Source organism: Oncorhynchus gorbuscha, linkage group LG24, assembly GCF_021184085.1.
Source record: "Oncorhynchus gorbuscha isolate QuinsamMale2020 ecotype Even-year linkage group LG24, OgorEven_v1.0, whole genome shotgun sequence".
Lineage (NCBI taxonomy): Eukaryota > Metazoa > Chordata > Actinopteri > Salmoniformes > Salmonidae > Oncorhynchus > Oncorhynchus gorbuscha.
In genome coordinates, this window is record NC_060196.1 from 3,743,199 (window position 1) to 3,759,699 (window position 16,501).

General features: G+C 45.8%; 1 pseudogene; it reads right to left on the reverse strand.

The window, feature by feature from the left end:
- The window catches only part of LOC124013044, a 51,975-nt pseudogene extending 36,293 nt beyond the window's left edge, over positions 1-15,682 (reverse strand).
- Positions 15,683-16,501: the final 819 nt, after the last annotated feature.

Sequence of the window (16,501 nt, forward strand, 5' to 3'; positions counted from 1 at the left end):
CCACTGCTAAGTGTTGGCCCCTGGACATGTTTCATGTTCTTAGACCTGAGTGAGAAGACTGCATGTTTTCCAGGTATGGGGCTCCCTACGGTGCATCCACATTTGGATAACTAACTCACACTGTAGATAGCTAGCTTGCCCCCCTATGCTCCAACAACATGTAACTTTAGTGGCTTAACAGGTCAAATTAATTTACCACTGTCATTTTAATGACCTGTCAGGGGATTTGCCAAGATTCTCAAGATGGTCTCCTGTGAGCCTCGATGACTAAGGATATAATGGAGACATCAGTTAGGTTCATTCCGATTCCAAACATGTTTGATTGTATCTCCTGACTGTACATCAGAGGAGGCTGGTGGGGGGAGCTATAGGAGGATGGACTCATTGGAATGGCTAAAGTGGCATAAATGGAACAAAGTCAAATGTGGTTTCCATATGTTTGATGTGTTTGATACCGATCCATTATTCCATTCCAGCCATTACAATGAGCCTGTCCGCCATTGCTAACTACCAGCACACTTAGCTAACTAGGTCCCATTGTTGCAAAGAGTTATGGGATATTAGATACCCTTGTTTTAACCTTTGTCATCTTCAACCTCGACCATGGTCAGCAATCCATCCACAAAGCAACCAGCAGCACTACAGAACCCCCCAGTGTCCTTTCATTCCACCTTCTTCATCAGGTCATCAGGTTCTATTTACATTGCTACAGTATTCATAGCCATACATAGATATACTTAGGATGGTGGGTGGGACTCAAGAGGAGGGGGGGGGATATCATTGGTCAGAATGAGGTTTTGACAGCCAAGAGAATGATGCAAGGGTGAGCAACAGAAAGCGGCGCCCATGAAAGTATATCCCTGCTGAGTGACAGGAATGAGGACCATGATTATTACATTTCCTCATTCCTCTTTTTATTTATACTGGGTCACACTGCACTCTGCACTCTGCGACATGGCCCGGCATAAACTTGCAGAAATGTACATTTTAGTAATTTAGCAGACTCCCTTATCCAGAGTGATTTGCAATCAACTAAAGTAGGCAACACAACCACATATATACAAAAACAATAATCATGTTTTATTGTCACATACAGTACACCGGATAGGTGCAGTGAAATGTGTTGTTTTCACAGGAGGCTGGTGAGGGGAGGACGGCTCATATTGGGGGGGACAGCTCATATTAATGGCTGCAATGGGATCAAACACATGGAAACCATTTGTTTGATGAGTTAGATACCATTCCATTTATTCCGTTACAGCCATTACTATGAGCCCGTCCTCCCCAATTAAGGTGCCTCCAACCTCCTGTGGTTGTTTTACAGGGTAGTACGGCGTCCCTGGAGCAAATAAGGGTTAGGTACCTTGCACAAGGGCACATCGCTAGAACACTCTAACCGCTCGGCTATCCATGGCCCTTATTATTACAGTCTCTACAGCTAAAACCATCAACAACACCTGTGTGAATATAGATTTCACATGTGGTCCATTAATTTAGTCATTATATTGAGGTGTACGATCAGAATTTCTATACAATTTATTCAATTACAACAGCTTTCTCTTTTTTTAAGGTTGGCGCTACAGTACAGAAAGTATATTCTCAAATGCCAGAGTGCTCAACTTAGTTTCCTCTGGGGCATTCCGAAGATCCCATGGTTGGGATTTTGGATTGGAGGAGCCAGGCATATTAATAGATCCTATTGGCCACTGCCGTGCACTGTAAAATAACACTGACTCCAGAACAGTGACCTGATCTGGGCCGGAAAGGCAGCATGCCGCACATCACAAGTTGACAGAGAGACTGGGACAACCCCAATGGTGCCACTGGCGCTTATTGCATCATTTTGGAGAAAACTAACCTAACTGTCCATGGCAACTGGCCAAAATGAATAATTTAATCATATATATATACACAAAACTGAGTGTCCAAAACAATAAGAACATCTGCTCTTTCCATGACATAGATTGACCAGGTGAATCCAGGTGAAAGCTAGGATCCCTTATTGATGTCACTTGTTAAAGCCACTTCTAATCAGAGTAGATGAAGGAGAGGAGGCAGGTTAAAGAAGTATTTTTAAGCCTTGAGACAATTGAGACATGTATTGTGTATGTGTACCATTCAGAGGGTGAATGGTACACTGGTTTGAGTGGGTCAAGAACTGCAACGCTGCTGGGTTTTTCACGCTCAACAGTTTCCCGTCTGTATCAAGAATGGTCCACCACCGGGAGGACATCCAGCCAACTGTGGGAAGCATTAGAGTCAGCATGGGCCAGCATCCTTGTGGAACGCTGTTCTGAGGGCAAAAGGGGTGCAACTCAATAATAGAACGGTGTTCCTAATGTTTTGCACACTCAGTCTATATGCCATTTAGCAGACACTTATCCAAAGCTACTTACACTCATGCTTGCATACATTTAACGTATGGGTGATCCCGGGAATCGAACCCTATCCTGGCATTGCAAGAGCCATGCTCTACCAACTGAGCTCAATGAAACGACTAAGTGGTGTCAGGATTTTTTGTGAATCCTCACAGAACTTATAGACTGAGGGAAGGAATGATAGAAGAGAGAGAGAATAGAAGGTATAGAGATAGAAGGTGCATCTGCTAAATGACTAAAATGTCAATATAAGTGAAGGAGAGGATAGCTTAAGTGGAAGACATACAGATGTGGGATCTTAATTTGATCCCCCTGTTGCAGGATAACTTTTCTGCGATGTAGGACATTTAAAACATGTAGTGTATTTGAGGTTTGAAAAATGATTCTGAAATTTGCCATTTACACTCTGAAGTGCAAGTGACACGTCTTTAAACAGACAGACAGCGAGAGAGTAGAATATAATGTAAAGTATAGAATATAAAGACAGTTTTAAAAGAAAGTATGGGGAGCAGCAGACAGCTTTGCCATATGGAAGCAGACATGAATAACCTCTAGGGGCCAGACATCATAACACCAACACTCTCCCAACCCCAATAAATCTATCTGCCCCGTGTCAGGAGGCAAGGAGAGAGCGAGAGAGAGGGAGAGGAAGAAGCTTCCGCCTCACAGTCACAGTATACATGTAGGTAGACCTTCGACTGGCACCAGGGGACAGTAAATTGTTGGCCGGCTGTTGACATGGCTGACAGGTTAGATCCGAACACACACTTAGGAAGTCATGGTGCCTGCTGTGTAAAATGGCCGCGACCCACTCAAGCCTCATTCACTGTCTCTCACTGCCTCGACAGCACACAAACCTACAGTACTGTTATGTGCTGTGCACTAGCCCTTCTGGAAACAAATGTTTTAGCTTGGGAACAACTATGGAACATCATACGTGCTCTCTCTCTGTCTCTGTCTCTCTCTCTCTCTCTCTCTCTCTCTCTCTCCCTCTCTCTCTCTCTAAAAAAAAAGACTATTCCCCTCCTCTGAAAAAGTGCCATTCTACCCCTCTGGAACAGAGCAGGGGCTGTGATGCAGTCAAACGTTCCTATCTGAGTATTGGCTTTGATTTCTGTGGGGTGTGAGTGGGGTCTGTGGGGGACTGTGAAAGGGGATACTGCCTGTCCTGGAACTCTCCCAGTCCCATACACCTGTCTACTAGGGTTCCCACTTCACTTCCAGGTATGTCTGTGTGTGTGTGGCAGGAGACGGGAGTCTTGAAGGCAGGAAGCACATTCCTTGTTCCCAGGAATGATCAAATAACACTGTTACCTCTGCCACTGGTCTACTATCATTCCCCATGCAGCAGGAGCCTGGAATGAAAGGGGAAGCTACCAGATTATAAAACCGAGAATGATTCAACACAGGGAGGGTATTTTCAAAATACAACCAATTAGCATGACTATATATGTACATTTGTATCATTGCTATTGCTATGAAACCTAAAATGGCACAACCTCCTCTTGCATAACGTATTAACCTTGGCAGAGTTTGCCTGGAAGCTAATATTCACTATCTACTCACTAGCCTATCATTTTCTTAATGAGCGCTCTTTAAAAAATCTGATGTAGACTTCCCATATCTATCCAACTACCTGGATGAGTTTAAAACTCTGATGCAAGACTTTGTTCAGGAGGAGTGTCAATTGTTATCGTATTGTTGTGCTGATTGGATCGTATTGTTGTGCTGAATGTATTGCATTGTTGTGCTGATTGTATTGCATTGTTGTGCTGATTGGATCGTATTGTTGTGCTGAATGTATTGCATTGTTGTGCTGATTGGATCGTATTGTTGTGCTGAATGTATTGCATTGTTGTGCTGATTGGATCGTATTGTTGTGCTGAATGTATTGCATTGTTGTGCTGATTGTATTGCATTGTTGTGCTGATTGGATCGTATTGTTGTACTGATTGGATCGTATTGTTGTGCTGATTGGATCGTATTGTTGTGCTGATTGGATCGTATTGTTGTGCTGATTGAATCGTATTGTTGTGCTGATTGGATCGTATTGTTGTGCTGATTGGATCGTATTGTTGTGCTGATTGGATCGTATTGTTGTGCTGATTGTATGGATGACAGAAGAGGAGTAACCCCAACTGACACACTGAACTTATTCATTATTGTGATAGAGCTCAGAGGCTAATAATAGTTGTGCCGTTAGACTAGTTTCCTTTGAAGAAGCTATATGGAAATTGAAAAATACATCTGGCCTTTTATGATATAATGACACTGCCTTTCATCCAAGCACCTTGTCATCATCCAAGCACCTTGTTATTACACAGGGATAGCCAACAATAACAAAAACAGTGTTGAGGAAACATTCAAAGGTGGCCATTTTGAGTGAGGCAGAATTCCCTCCATTCCAGGTCAGGACTTTGCTGTGTCTTCCAGCAGGATTAGGTGAAGGGACGGAGGGCTGACACGAGATCAATAATCAGTTATCTGTGTAGTGATGGTAATAATACCCCGTCCTCCTAACCCGAACCATTCTAACCTGTTCTAACAACTTGAGTCCATCACTCAACGAAGAGGACATCTCTACATGGCCGTATGCCTGGAGATGAGGGAGTAGGTCTATACCTTCGCTCACTTTATCCATCAGAGTACCTTATAATCGCCCCTCAGAACAGAACCAGTGGGCTGGTTGGGTCCTTATGGGCCTCAAGGTAAGGTATTCCCTCATCAAATAATACATTAAGGCTTGAATGAAGGGAACCTGTCTGAGTTTGTCACTTATGATTCAGTCAGTCTGCTTATTGTTTCTAAACAACCATTTCCAAAATGCATTTACATTTTTAAATTGCTACTCCTCAGGGCTGACTGATGATTTACACATTCCTCCATCCATTGGATCTCCCCGAAGGGTGAAAACTTAAACAGGCACTCCGCAGGGTCTCGCTCTGGGGTCCTGACAGAAAAAGGACAGCATATGCTATCAGGACTTGGAATGTGGCCACTGTCCATTTCAAGAGACAAGACCTCCCGCAGTGTGGCAACTGCTGACCCCTTCCTTGAACAATGCAGTGACACTGGGAAGTCATCACTAACCCCCCCACCCCACCCCACATTTCAACTCTATATCTGACATGGTACAGATGTCTTCTTTTTTAAGCCCATAACCATGTGTGTGAGGTGTATACTTTTGTTTCAAAGTACATTTGTTTAAGACTACCAAGAATCACTCTGTATGACCCTAAAAGGTTAAAGACAGCCGCAACTTTAGTCCACTGCAGTAAAAGGTTAAAGACAGCTGCAACTTTAGTCCACTGCAGTAAAAGGTTAAAGACAGCTGCAACTTTAGTCCACTGCAGTAAAAGGTTAAAGACAGCTGCAACTTTAGTCCACTGCAGTAAAAGGTTAAAGACAGCTGCAACTTTAGTCCACTGCAGTAAAAGGTTAAAGACAGCTGCAACTTTAGTCCACTGCAGTAAAAGGTTAAAGACAGCTGCAACTTTAGTCCACTGCAGTAAAAGGTTAAAGACAGCTGCAACTTTAGTCCACTGCAGTAAAAGGTTAAAGACAGCTGAAACTATCAATGTATCTGCAGGACTATTTCCTCATTGGAAACACGTTTATCTGAATGATGAAAGGATTCAACTCATGACACTAATGACTAATGACTCTAATGACACTTCCGTATTCATTTTGGTGTGCAGCTAGAAAGTGTAAAAGGTGTGGTACCACATAGAGTAAAAGGCACATTTCACACAGTATCTGACTCAGCTGAACCCCCTCTCTCTTCTGGTCTCTCCCTCCAAAACACCCAGGACCAGAGCCACCGCCACCCTGCTTGCACCCTGTACAGCCTGCCTGCAGCCAGTTGAGTCTGCCTGGCTCTCCTTGTCAGAACCCCCATCAACAGATGTGCCCACTTGCCCCAGGAAGGCCTGGGCTGTTGTAGTGTATCCAGGGTGACACAGTTCAGCAAATCAAATCAAATCAAATTGTATTAATCACATATGCTGAATACAACAGGTTTAGACCTTACAGTGAAATGCTTACTTACGAGCCCCTAACCAACAGTGCAGTTAAAAAAAATACAGAGATAAAAGTAATTAAAGAGCAGCAGTAAAAAAATAACAATATATACAGGGGGTTGCCGGTACAGAGTCAATGTGGTTAGTCAACCGGTTAGTTGAGGTAGTATGTACATGTAGGTAGAGTTATTAAAGTGACTATGCATAGATGACAACAGAGAGTGGCAGTGGTGTGGAGAGGGGGTGGGGGCAATAAAAATAGTCTGGGTAGCCATTTGACTAGATGTTCAGGAGTCTTATAGCTTAGGGGTAAAAGCTGTCCAGAAGCCTCTTGGACCTAGACTTGGCGCTCCGGTACCGCTGTCGTGCGGTAGCATAGGGAACATCCATGACTAGGGTGGCGGGTATATTTTTAGAGCCTTTCTCTGACACCGCCTGGTATAGAGGTCCTGGATGGCAGGAAGCTTGGCCCCAGTGATGTACTGGGCCATTCGCACTACCCCCTGTAGTGCCTTGCGGTCGGAGGCCGAGCAGTTGCCATACCAGGCAGTGATGCTCTCGATGGTGCAGCTGTAAAACCTTTTGAGGATCTGAGGACCCATGCCAAATCTTTTCAGTCTCCTGAGGGGAATAGGTTTTGTCGTGCCCGCTTCACGACTGTCTTGGTGTGCTTGGACCATGATAGTTTGTTGGTGATGTGGGCACCAAGGAACTTGAAGCTCTCAACCTGTTCCACTGCAGTCCCGTCAATGAGAATGGGGGCGTGCTCTGTCCTCTTTTTCCTGTAGTCTACAATAATCTCCTTCCTCTTGAGGTATGCTAACGCACCGAGGTATGCTAACGCTACATCACCACTTCACACATACAGGTTATGCTAACACTTTGCTATGCTATATCACTACATTCCCATCAAGGTGAGGGATGAGGGGAGAACTTCATTCAAAGCAATTCAGTCAGGGTCTCAACATACTATTCAGTCTCTACACTCTCGCATAGGGCCCCCAAAAGGCTAGGGCCGGCCAACACCCACTCCTGACCAACACCCAGGGGAAATACCCTGACCCCTCGCTCTTTCTCTTCTTACCCATAACACATTATTTATGACATGTTGTTTCAGTACAGCAATAAAACTCTACAGGGAGACAATGCAGCCATTTGGACCATTTTCTATGTGAATTTTGCACACTTGTAAATAGTATTCATTTTAAGGTATTGTTCATGGTCACTTCTGCTGCAGACATTTATTCTATAGAATCTAGAACGTCCAGTGGTGTTTCTCACACACATATAAAAAACACAAAACTTTTATGTGCATATTCGCTGACCAACAGAATGCCGTGTCAACTTGTTCCTACATGCCAGTAACAGGCTCAGGCAATTGTTGCCTTTTCATGCCTTTATTTGATGTTACTCGGTGTGTGTGTGTGTGTGTGTGTCTGGTGTGTGTCCTACCAGCCCTGACTCAGTGCTCTGCACATGTTAAACGTAGTCAGACAGAAACAAAGTCACATGAGACAGATGGCAGAGAGGTATAGAGCCAACCCTGCACCTGGTTCAGATGTGCTGGCTGGAATCTCAAACAGAACAGTGGGACAGACTACACTACAAACACAGGGGATTGTGGAGCTAATTGAAGCCCTTGTGTCCCCTTCCTTCCCTGTTGTAGCCAGACCCTCAATTACAGACAGCCCTGAGAAAGAAAGCCCTGTTATCCATTAAGGCTATACTGTCTGAGAGCGACAGCCATTTATGGCCATCTGGAATTCAGCATGTTCTGCTTTAGCAGAGTAAGAGGACGTGTCCATCCAAAACAAATGGACACTTTGGGAAGACACATGCATTAAAAAATATCAATAATTAATCAAATAAGTCTCAGTATTTCAGTGTGGATCGGGACAGGACAGGAAATGTAATTCCTTGTTGTGCAATATCTTCAGAAACTAGTTAGCAACCTTTCTCCCACTCTGTTCTCACAGTCAATTCTCTGTCCTAACAGGAGAGTTAATTACTGGGCGTGAACGCTAACATGAAGATGAAAGGGTTAATTTAGGGGTTAAACTTGGTCAAAACAACAAGAGGAATTGACCAAAAGGCCATGACACCTAAACCCTCCGTGGCCATCAACCATGGTGATGATGATGATGACGATGATATTTTGCTAGCTAGCTAGTCCTCAATCCAGCATAAATATAGCCCAAACTTTTCTTACAGTGTGTCATGGAGGGATGCATTTCAAAACCTCAGAATGTGTTAAACATTTACAGCTGATGTTAAAATAGCAACGCATGTCCCCATCCCCACCTGCTATATTTTGATCCTTTGCTTTGCATTCGCTATATATATCCATGATGCAGATAAACTAGGTCCACAATGGTACTTTGGACGAAGTGAACCATAACAAAGCGCAAACGAATATCCAAAAATTGATTCATTTCAAAACTCTACAACCTGTGTGTGATACAACAAATGTGTCGAATATGTAGAATATACTTTGATACCAAAAACATATTTTATGGTATACATGCTTTACTCCAATAGTTGAAATCTACCGACAATACGATAGAAAAGCTACGTGATATAAACACTAACATCATAATCATGCATATTAATTACTGTATACTGAAAACACCAATAGGATTGTCACGATAGAAATGCAACCTGTGTGGATAGTTATGAAATCCAATATGACATCGGACCAAAAGATGATTTCCAGGGGAATATAAATACACACAGCTACTGAAATCCAAAGCCTCCCAGGCAAAGGATCCCTAGAGAAGGTAAGGAATGGATCTGGCAGCAAAACGCAGAAGACCATATCGGATGGTGATGACAAGTCAAACAGAAAATAGAATCCAAAAAATAGAAGCACTTAAAACGATTCCATGAGAATTTTGGGTTGTGATGCAAAACTTGCTAACTTCGCTATGAAACAGTTACGTTTCTGTTCCACTAACCTAGAGAAGCAATGAAGCAGGTCGTGACCTTAACAGTCACCTTGATCCTTACAAAACTGCTGTTCAAAATGTGTAGTTTCCTCTACACACAGGGTCAAAGGCTCATGCTATTCTCACTTATCTAGGATCGACTTCCATAAAAACGGACATATGGTTTGATGAATACTTGGAATGCCTTGGAGGCATTGAAGGTGGCAAATTTGGTTTCATGCTATCACTTCAAACACTGAAGCAAACCCTAGACAAAACCCACAAAGGAAAACCCCCATTGTTCATGATACAATAAAGTTCAGAGCTTTTTTAATTGCTGGGCGTTCCATCCATTTCACTCCTAACACACCCAGGGACACTGTTCGGCCCATGTCCCCACTGACCTCTTCCACCCCTTCTTTAAACCTGCCACCCTCAGCAGTGGGGCTCTGTGCTAGCTGTCAGTCATGGCAAACTGCGTTTAAGTCTTTGTGATGCAAACACTTTGGAGATGCAAACACTTTGGAGATTGACAGAGAGCAGGAAGATTCAATCTCAAAGAGACATGCAATCTTAAAAGAAGGCTGAAGCCGAAAAGAATGCCTGCAGGCCATGTGATATAAGTCTGCAGTAATGGGGCCCAACAACGTCAATGAGCATGAGGTTCAAATATTAAAAAAGAGGGTCTTACCTTTATCCTCTACTGTGAAGTAGAAGATATCACTTGTGGCGTTGCTACCATCAAGCAGCACGTAGCAAATCTTCATTTCGTCGATATCAGCTGATGACATGAAAGGGTGAATTGGAAATGTAAGGAGGAGAATCTCTACATTCTTTAGAACATCTGAGATGATTACTCCACTTTCTACTGAAGGTTACTTACAGCCCTCAGGCATCACTTTCGATTATGTCAAAGACAAAGGCATTACAATACTGATTCTGGCAGGAGTGTGAATACTGGTCTTACTGATATTGTACAGAACTTCAATCAATTTAAAATAAAATGAAAAAAAGTACATTTCTAAGATTTGAATTGTTTTGAATGTTTGTTAACTTTTTCCTCAATTGTCTTTTTAATTTGTATATATGTAATATTAAATGCTAGTCTTACCTTGTGTGAAGGCCTTGATGCTGTCATTGCCCAGGGCGGTGTTCATGATGAAGCCGTGCTGTGGGGCCTCGGCCACGGAGTACTTGAGGACTTTGTGAGGACTGTCTCGATCCTCAGACTTCAGGGCCTTGCTGGTGATCAGGAAGCCAAGGTGACCGCTAAGCAGAACCCTTAGGGACGGGGCAGCCTTGTTGACCACAATCTGGGGGACCCCATTGTCAATAGTGCTGATGTGAATGGTCATCATCTGAGGCTTACGTGTCTCGTACACGGTATCAGGGAATACGTAGAAGTCGTTGTGTGTGCCGTCGGTGACGGTGAACGAGAAGCTATCCTCGTTGGACTCGGTGCCATCGTGCTTGTAGGTGATGAGGTTCTCGTTCAGGTCCTGTTTGGTGAAGGTGTTGATTGGCTGGGTGCCGTTGAACAGCAACTGGCCATGAACCGGCACCTGGGTGACCACAAAGCGCAGCAGGTTGTCTGGGGTGTCACGGTCCTCCACTGTCAACTCAAATGGGGTGATGAGCTTGTTTTCTCCTTCTCCCAACAGCAGCTTGTGGACGCTCAGGACAGGTTTCTTGTTGTCCACGTCCGTGATGGACACTCTGAAGGTGCGGAAGACCGGGTTGTAGCCGTCAGTCACCTCAAACTCAAAGCTATCCATCTTCATCTCATCGTCTGAGGTGTGGATGTAGTAGATCTTGTTGCCGGCCAGCTGCAGCTGGGTGAAGGTGGAGATGGGCACACCTGGAAGGTCAGTGCATTCAAGATGGCCTCTGCTAGGGGCACGTGTGATGCTAAAGCTGAGGAACTCATCCGGGCTGTTGATGTCAGTGGTGCTGAGCAGGTCAGTGGTGAGAGTCACTTTGCCCCCTTCTTTTAGGGTCACGCCTTTGTTGATGACATCGGGGAAAACCATGTCGATGCTCCCGATGTTGATGTAGAAGTATCGGTCGATAAGGGGGTTAATGCCGTCTGTAACGTCAAACTTAAGCAGGTCACGGACACCCTCCTGGCCCGTATGCACATACTGGATCAGGTTTTTGTCGACTTCGTCTTGAGTGAAGTTCATGTCGAGGGTGATGTTACCCACAACGTGTCCGAACTTGGTGATACGCTGGAGATAGCCTTGGCTTGGGCCGTAGCGCACAACGTAGATGAGCTCTTTGTCTTCCGAGTCCAGATCAGTAGCCTTCATGACCCTGTTGTTGATTATTTTGGTTTCTCCGATCTCAACCTCCAGTCCGTCATTGATGGCCATTCTCGGTGTCTCGTCATCGACAGGAATCACCATGATGAGAATCTTCTTCTCCACTGTGTGTTTCCCGTCTGTGAGCCTAACTTCGAAACTGTCTTCTTTGGTCTCTGAGTCGTCGTGTTCATAGATGATGTTGGAGGCCTCATTGATCTGTTCCAAGGAGAACCTGACAACAGGGACTGTGCCCGTTGTAAGCTGCTGAACTATCTTGCCATGCTTGGGTTTCTTTATGATCTCAAACTCCAGTTCGTCCCCTGGAATGTCTGCATCGGCCGCATTCAGGATGGGTGTGTCGATGACCAGACTCATGCCCTCCATCACAACAAACTCACGGATGAAGATCTCTGGTTTCTCATCATTGGCAGGGATGATGACGATGGGGAAAAAGTGCCGATCAGAGAAGTTGATGCCGTCGGAGCAACGGAAGGTGAACCTGTCTTCCACAGGCTCCACACCTTTGTGGATGCTCTGGACATAGTAGATATGACCGAGGAAGACATCTTTGAAGCTGAAGGCGGTGATGGCGGTGCCTGCTCTGGACTTCTCAGAACCTGGAGCTGGGGAGATATTCTCCACGTACCCGGATGTTGATTGGACAATAACGGTGCACAGGATGTCATTGTTGTCTGTGTCCATATCCTCAGTCATAACGTGATCCAGAGTAATGACGTTCTTCTCCCCTTCTATCACCACAAACTGCTCCCCGACGCTGACAATGGGTGGGATGCTGTCAACAGGCAGGATGGTGACGATCACCCGAACTCCTTGGACCTTGTTGCCCCCGACGACCCATTCATCGGACATGTCGGAGATGGTGAGGTTGAAGGAGTCATGCTCTTTGAAGGAGCCGATCTCACCACTAGTGTGGGCATACATCACCACACCGTTGATGATGTCCTGTTGGGTGAACCTCTCGGCGCGGGCACCGCTCACCAGGATCTCACCGAGCCTGGGGGGCTCCTCAACGATGAAGGTCAACATGAGGTCGTCGGTGTCTTCGTCACGGCCCTGGATGACGTTGCTGGTGATTTCAGTTGCCCCGTTCTCCAGGACATCGATGGATGCCCCTAGAAGGCCAGCAGGGAGCATGATGGTTGGGGTCTTGTCATCAACTGGGTTAATGGAGATCTTGATGATGATAGGTACCTCATGGAAGCCGTCGCTGACGTCACACTTGATAACGTCGCTGAGGCTTTCCTCCCCGCCATGGATGTAGGCAATATGGCCATTTTCGATGTCGTCCAGGACAAATGTCTCACTGTTCGACATATCGATCCCTAAATACTGCAACTGCCCATAGCGAGGAATCTGGGTCACAGTGAATAGAATATTTTCATATTCTGTGTCTTGGTCGGTGGCATCGAGCTCCTTCTTAGTGATGATGTACGTGCTTCTCTCCTGGCAAGTAAAACCAGTGTTGGTGATAAAGGGAGGCTTGTTGTCAACGGGCTGTAAGAAAATAGTGAATAGTCCATCTACTGTATTCCCAGCAGTATCCTCCACAATGAATGTGAACTGAAGGACTTTTGGAGTGATACCCAGTTCCTGGTCTGGGGGCTTGTAGGCCACTTTGTGGTGGTTGACCTGCGCCTGTGTGAACTCACTGATCACAGAGTCGGGACTGTCAGTCAGAACAATGTCACCCAGGGGGGCTGGGTTGTTCTCGTCTGTGTCAGTGGGGGGCTTGGTGACGGTGTATTTCAGATCCCTGTCATCCGAGTCCAAATCTGTGTAACGCAAAAATGTCTTCTTGAAGTGAGTCAGCTCATACTCTTGCACTGTCATGTGAAGCGTGGTCCCTGGGTAGAGCTCTGGTGGGAGGTCATCCACCGGGTGGATTTTAATGGTGAAGGTATGCTCACCGGACTGGTTTGGTGGGTTATTGTCGTCTTGGACGCGGAACGCAAACTGATCCATCACAGTGGTGGTGCTGTGAGGCCCAATGTGGCGGTAGAAGAGCTTCCCATCTAGAATGTCCTGCTGGAAACATTCGGTCACCACCTGTTCAAACATCTCATCTGTCTCACTGAACTTCCAGAGAGAGGGGTTAGAGGGAAGCTCCACTTGTCTGAGGATAAGCTCCCCTACAGTGGAGTATGGGGCCTCAAGGGTGAATTTAATGGTAGAATCCTCTGAGTCTATGTCTGTGGCGCTCAGAATGAAGGGGGAAATCTGCATGATTTCATTCTTGAAAAGCACCAGGCCGGTGTTTGCATTGATAATAGGGGGTTCATCGTCAGTGGGGGCTATAGTGATAGGGAACAAAAACTCGACCTCATTGCTGCCATCAGTCATTCTAAAAATGATGTTGTCGCTGTAGGTGTCGCTGCCGTCGTGCTGGTAAACCACGATGCCGGCATCTAAATCGGCCGGTGTGAAGAATTTCCTGCGCCCGCCAAGCACCGTCAGCTCGCCGTGCTTCAAGCCGTCCACCACTGTGATTTTCACATTGTCCAGGTTATCTTCATCACTGATCTCTAAGTTGTGAGAGCTGGAGAGAGTTCTGGACTGGCCCTCAAACAAAAGCTGCCCTGTGTTCTTGGTTGCTACGGGAGCAAGAGTATTCATAGGCTTCACCACAATCATAAAGGCAAACGTATCAGAGACGGCGCCCTCTGTATCTACAATTTCAAACTCGAGCTGGAAAATCCTCTCTACTTCTGAATCCTCGGACGGAGGCTTATAGGCTATCTTCAAATCTTTAATGTCTCTCTGGTAGAACGAGGTGATGGGGAGGTTCTGATCATCTGTACTGATGATGTAGCCTTGCTGATGGTCCAGGGGGGACGTAATGTTAAATATTAAGTCATCTGGATCAGATTCAACATCCTCGGCAGCCAACATATCACTGGTGATAGCTGTCATCACAAACTGATCAATCTCCATCATCATCATAGCAACAAAACTAGGCTTAGGAGGGGTGTTCTCTGTACCCTCTCTGATTCTAACCATGATCTGGAAATGCTCCTGCATTATGGTGTTTCCCTCATTATCCTGCAGCTCTACCAACATGGGGATATAGTCTCTGTTAGGAGAGTTGGTGGTGGATGTGTGCTTGTAGCGAATGCCTTGCTTAAGAAACTCATCACAGTCCATCATCTGGCCATTAGTGGAATTATTTAAAAGGGTGCCATACCTGGGGAGACCGCCGGCGCCGACCAGCGTGGTGACCTTGCACTGAGTGACACCATCCTCAAAGGAAAAGTCCAGGCCCTTTTTGTCGATGGGGTTGCTGTTGCCGTTGAGCTTGTCCACAGCCAGGGGCATGTTCCTGGTGAGGACCTCCAGCTGCTGGAAGACCACCTCCACCTCCAGCATGAAGGGGATGACCACTGTGTCCGTCTGGGAGTCGTAGCGTAGCTGCAGCTTCACCCTGTCTTTACTGGGGCTCCGGGAACCAAAATGAGTGTATTTCACCTCATCACCGCCAAACGCACAGGGGAACTTCTTAGGGCTAAGCATTCCGGGTTTTTGGGCCAGTGGGTCATTCTCCAGGACCGTGATGGAGCAGCGGTCTCCGGGCTGCACCTCAGTCACCAGGTCATTGACAGCGTCCAGGTACACAGACTTCCCGAAGGGAACACGGAGGCCATTGTTGGCCACAATGATGCTCTCAGCATGATGTCCTTGTCGTTGTCGGTAAAGGAAAGCCGAATCGAATTGGTGGGGCTCCGCGTCCACAGAGGAAAAGCAAAAGACAAGAGTGAAAAGCACAAAGAGGCATCTCAACAAACGTGCCTGCCCTTTACAAAGTCCTGTCCTTCGCAGACAACCAGCCATGTCCACTGCCAGTTGCCCTGCAACTTTGTATAACTCAGCAGAAATAAATGTCCTTCAAATCAAATCTCTCCTGAGAAGAAAAAAGATGAGAAAAAGTCAACCCCACTCTGGCAGTTGAAAAGTTGAAGCTTGGGTCTCTGGTTCTCTCTCTATGCTCCCTCTTTCTCTCTCTCTGTCCACTCACACAGGAAAAGTGTAGTTGATCTTATGGTGCAGGTAATACTGAAGCAGGAGACAGTGACAGCGCCCCCACACTCCTCCCTCTGGCAACACGGAGAGAATGTCTCCTGCCCCCAACAGCTAATTTAAGAAAGCACATTGGACAGCCCCTCCAGTACCCTTGCCTATTCCCCCCCTTGCCTATCCCCTCCCTCCCCACTCTCTTCCCCCTGCCTATCCCCTCCCAGCCTTCCCTCCTCCTCTACACCCCCAGCTTTCCCTGTCTTAGCCCCCCATCCTCCTCTGCCCCCCAACAAACTACCTAAACAACTCCCCCCTCCAAAAGAAACCTAAATCATCAGTTGAAGACCTCCAAAAATGCTGTGTCCAGGTTTTCAAGACAACACATGCAGAATTGGCTTTAATGTGGGTTGGGACCCAAAGTGGGCCCTGGGCATGTATGTGAGAGAAGGGTTATGAAAATAATCACACACTATTTCTTCTTAATTTGGGTTGATGAAGGACGATTTTGGTCACGGGAGGAACATCAATTTCTCATTTGGGTCTCGAGCTGAAAAAGTTTAAGAACCCCTGGTCTAAACACATTGATAATAGACCTTAAATAAAGACACAGTTTGATTAATGCATATTTATTTTGAATGAGTCTTAGATTAAGGAGGATGTGATGATTTTGTGGAGTATTACGTTAAATGTTTCAGATTCAAACACCAGTGCTGATTTAGAGGTTTGCTTTCATTGTGCATTAAACATGATCAAACATTGAAAAGGAGCGTTTGAAGTGCAAGGCAATGACACTGTGGAACATTGACGATAGTGCCCTCTATTGGGTCACCTGGTGCAGGTTACACGAA